General features: G+C 47.6%; 1 long non-coding RNA gene across 1 annotated transcript; it reads left to right on the top strand.

Annotated features, from left to right (window-relative positions):
• Window positions 1-6: 6 nt before the first annotated feature.
• Window positions 7-3,495, top strand: LOC138199156 (uncharacterized). The gene is made up of 2 exons (XR_011178323.1): window positions 7-3,212; window positions 3,257-3,495. It is a non-coding gene; the product is annotated as an uncharacterized lncRNA (long non-coding RNA).
• The last annotated feature ends 1,319 nt before the right edge of the window (window positions 3,496-4,814 follow it).

Here is a 4,814-nt window from a genome sequence, read left to right as displayed (position 1 = left end):
CGTTGTGATTAGAAACTCGAAGAGCTTCAGTCCAGAACCACTCGGTCGGGTCAGAACTCCCCGATGGACGTGTTTGGTGTGAAGCTCTTCTCTGACCTCCGGTCTTCTGACCGGACTGCCTTTTTTAAAAACGCCGACGACATTCAGAGTGACGGGTGGAGAACCGACGGCTCTCTGAGCTCTGCTGGAAACGGACGAGTTCTAACATATCAAAGTGAAGGTACGGACGGGTCTCTGTGTACGCTGGGTTCAGAACATCTGCTGGTGTCCATGATGATGAGCTGTTAACTCCACATGTTTATCATTCAAGAAAAACAAATCAGATCAAATCAATGTTCTCATGAAGTCGTTCATGTTCCACTCTGACAGTTTCAGTGACTCCGGACTGGACTGGACCGGACCGCTCTTCACCTTCATGGTGACAATCATGCAAACTGCACCAGCATCGGTCTCTGAAACACTCTGAACCTGAAGGTACAAGGTTCCTCCATGAGTTCAAGGTTCCTCCATGAGTTCAAGGTTCTTCCATGAGTTCAAGGTTCCTCCATGAGTTCAAGGTTCTTCCATGAGTTCAAGGTTCCTCCATGAGTTCAAGGTTCCTCTGTGAGTTAAAGGTTCCTCCATGAGTTATAGGTTCCTCCATGAGTTAAAGGTTCCTCCTTGAGTTGAGTTAAAGGTTCCTCCTTGAGTTGAGTTAAAGGTTCCTCCATGAGTTAAAGGTTCCTCCATGAGTTATAGGTTCCTCCATGAGTTAAAGGTTCCTCCATGAGTTGAGATAAAGGTTCCTCCATGAGTTAAAGGTTCCACCATGAGTTGAGTTAAAGGTTCCTCCATGAGTTAAAGGTTCTTCCATGAGTTAAAGGTTCCACCATGAGTTAAAGGTTCCTCCATGAGTTAAAGGTTCCACCATGAGTTAAAGGTTCCTCCATGAGTTAAAGGTTCCTCCATGAGATAAAGGTTCCTCCATGAGTTAAAGTTTCCACGATGATGATGATGATGATGATGATGATGATGATGATGATGCTGCTGATGATGATGATGTGGAACCTTGTACCTCCAGGTTCTCTGTGTCGCGGTGATATATCGAGATGTTTCATGAGGAAGACGCTGTGATCATGAGGAAGATGTTAAAGTGCTTCCTCCACACTGCTGTTACTTCCTGTTTCCACTTGTACCTGCCGTGTGTGCTGATGTCACGGGAACATCCACCAATCAGCTTCCAGATTTAAAGGTTTTACCTTCACATGAAAAAGACTTTATTACGAACTTTTTATTTTATTCATCCGCTTTCTTCCAAATCTTCTTCAGACGGCGACACGTGGCCCGTTTGTATGTTGGGGGCGGGGCTTGTTCTTACAGAATATATATCTTCATGAGGTCACGACATCCGTCTGCTGTCGGTTTATTTGACTCTTGATGAGAATCCGTATTTTAAATCTTGTTTTCTTTGTGTTACGTTGTGTTGTCTCGTCAGCAGTGAAGAAACGACTCTGAGTCTTTCATTCGATTTTTTTTTAGTTATCAGACAGACGGTGAAAAAAAAAAGAGATTCGTGCATCTGTGGCCAAACTGGCTGCACAGCCAGGCCACAAATAGCCGAAACCTTGTTTGAACTAGGCCAACCCGGGCTAGAACCAGGCCAGACCTGCAGCTCTGTTCCATGCTGTGCTGTGCTGTGCTGTTCTGTTCGGTTCGGTTCGGTTCGGTTCGGTTCTGTTCTGGGCCGTCCCCGACCGACAGCAACTGAAGCAGCTCGATGTCCATTTTTACCTTTTTCAGTGAAGCAAAACAACAACAAAAAAGAACTGAGCAACGAATGCAGTGTGTGTGTGTGTGTGTGTGTGTGTGTGTGTGTGTGTGTGTGTGTGTGTGTGTGTGTGCGTGCGTGTGTGTGTGTGTGTGTGTGCGCGTGTGCGTGTGTGTGCGTGTGCGTGTGTGTGTGCGTGTGTGTGTGTGTGTGTATGACAGTACCGATGCTGAGAGTCTTCAGCTTGTAATCACCTCGTTAGCTAAGGTCGTAGTTTTACTTGTTAAAAACGGTTCCATCAACACATCAACTGCAGCGTCTGTGGGACAAACATGAAACAGAGCTGAACCGAACCAGTCCGGGACAGAATCAGCTCATCGCGAGCCGTGACTGATGCTAATACACAGTCAGGTCCGGCAGGTAGTACACTGTCTGGCCACTAGAGGTCACCGCGTCAGTGTCACGTTTCTGAGTCCTTGGAGAGGATAAGTAAACGCTTATATCATCATACATGTTCGGATGGAACAAACACAGGACTGTTGCCACGGAGACCGCTGTTTGAGTTCATGTGGGTCTCATTAATAACATCAGTCAGTTACTGACATAACGTGACATTTTTAACTCACATAACGTACGTTAAGGAGCCTAATTTACGAGATTCTGTCCGTCACCATCTTGTTAGTTCGGAGCGGTTTGGAGCAGGAAGTGACCATATTTGGACGAGCTGGGGGAGGAGCCAGAGGTGGATCTGACCGATCTGATCGGAAACCTGACTATACTACGTCCCGCCCACCGATAGCTGTAACCTGACTGCACCACAGGCCTGTCAATCAAACAGACACGCCCCCAAAAACAGGTCTTCTTGAATCTTCTTTTCTAATGAATGAGGGATTATTTTCAGATGGACCTCCAGAAAACTAATAAGAAGGAGTGACTTTAGCTAACAACACCGAGATAACTGATGGACACATTTTATTCACTTTGGATTTGATGAGAGAAGTTGAATGGGAGTCTATGGAGCCGGAGGCTTTTTGGAGCCGACCTCTAGTGGCACTCGCTGGTATTGCAGCTGAAGACACTTCTGGATCAGAACCATTTTACAGACCTGAAGCTACGAACTCTTTTAGAAACAGTCTGTGGTTCTGACTCAGATGATGCAGAACGTGGCACCAACAGCGGCCTCTAGTGGCCTGACGGAGGTCAAACCCATCGGTACCTCTAAAGTAAACAAGGTCATTTTATTCAGCTGGACGCTCCATCAGCGCTGACGGAGACGTTCGCTGCTCCGTCTTTTGTTCTCGGGGACGTCAACACTTCAGAGTTCAACTCTCGTCTACCTCCGTCTGAAGTGAAGGACGCGTCAGAACTTTCCCAGAATTCTGAGCGGTGAATCGGACTTTTCAGTTGCTGAATGTTGGAGCAGGAAGACCGAATGAGGTGGAGGTGACATCACAGACAGGTGGAGGTGACATCACAGACAGGTGGAGGTGACATCACAGACAGGTGGAGGTGTGAGTGTGTTCAGATCCTCCAACTCTTTATTTCAGTCTTATATATCGTTCACGTGTTTTGTTGCTGTTGTTTATTAATTAAAAAAAAAACTGTACAAAACATTTAAATATTATTAAAATGTTTTTATTTTATTTTTGTTCTTTGGTTTATTTCAGTTTTTTTTTTTTTTTTTTAATTGTATGTAATTATTTTTTCACAGTATTACAGAAAATAAAAGACGACACGTTTCATAAGAACATCTGTGAAGTTTATTTTATATGATCCACTTCTGCAGGAAGAATCGAATGTTTGTTACATATTTATGTTTTTTATTTTCATCCAGTGAACGAAGAACACGTCACTGACCTGCTCGCACATACGTGTTTATTTACGTCATATGGTGAGTGACAGCTGACAAACTCTTATTCTGAAAGTCTGAAGACGAAGTGAGACGCTGCATCCTCCTCCTCTCCGCTCCATCCTCCTCCTCTCTGCTCTGTCCTCCTCCTCTCTGCTCTGTCCTCCTCCTCTCCGCTCCATCCTCCTCCTCTCTGCTCTGTCCTCCTCCTCTCTGCTCCATCCTCCTCCTCTCTGCTCTGTCCTCCTCCTCCTCTCTGCTCCGTCCTCCTCCTCCTCTCTGCTCCGTCCTCCTCCTCCTCTCTGCTCCGTCCTCCTCCTTCTCTCTGCTCCGGTCCTCCTCCTCCTCTCTGCTCCGTCCTCCTCCTCTCTGCTCTGTCCTCCTCCTCTCTGCTCCATCCTCCTCCTCTCTGCTCTGTCCTCCTCCTCCTCTCTGCTCCGTCCTCCTCCTTCTCTCTGCTCCGGTCCTCCTCCTCCTCTCTGCTCCGTCCTCCTCCTTCTCTCTGCTCCGTCCTCCTCCTCCTCTCTGCTCCGTCCTCCTCCACCCTGCTCCGTCCTCCTCCTTCTCCTCCTCTCTGCTCCATCCTCCTCCTTCTCTCTGCTCCGGTCCTCCTCCTCCTCTCTGCTCCGTCCTCCTCCACCTCTTTACTCCATCCTCCTCCTCTCTGCTCCGTCCTATCTCTTCTCCGTCCTCCTCTCTGCTCCGTCCTCCTCCTCTCTGCTCTGTCCTCATCCACCTCTCTTCTCTCCTCCTTCACCTCTGTGCTCCATCCTCCTCCTCCTCCCCCCTCTTTTTCTGTCTCCTCTCCTGCTCCTAAATCTTTGCCCTCTTCTTCTCTGTCCTTTCACTTCCTGTCCTCAGTCATCCTTTGACCTCACAGGGCCTCCCTCCTCTTCTTCCTGCTCTTCTTCCTCCTCCTTCTGCTCTTCCTCCTCTTCTTCCTCCTCCTCCTGTCTCCTCATCTGATGTTGTTTCTCTCCTCTTCCCTCACATCAAGTTGTCAGTCCGTCTCACATCACTGAATCTTCCTCCTTCTTCTCCTCGTTTAACCTTTTATCTCTCCATCATCTGTCTTTCTGTCTTTTAGCTGTAACCACATCTTCTTCATCTCCTCCTCCCCCTCCATCCTCCTCCTCTTCTTCACCTCTTACATCACTTCTCCCTCTTCTCACCCGTTTCTTTCTCCTCTCTTACCTCGTTATCGTTTCCTTCCTCCTC

This window comes from Embiotoca jacksoni, unplaced genomic scaffold, assembly GCF_022577435.1.
Source record: "Embiotoca jacksoni isolate LCO1_2020_lvr unplaced genomic scaffold, fEmbJac1.0.p SCAF_162, whole genome shotgun sequence".
Taxonomy (NCBI): domain Eukaryota; kingdom Metazoa; phylum Chordata; class Actinopteri; family Embiotocidae; genus Embiotoca; species Embiotoca jacksoni.
Note: the sequence above shows the minus strand (reverse complement) of the source record. Positions and strands in the feature narration are given on the sequence as shown.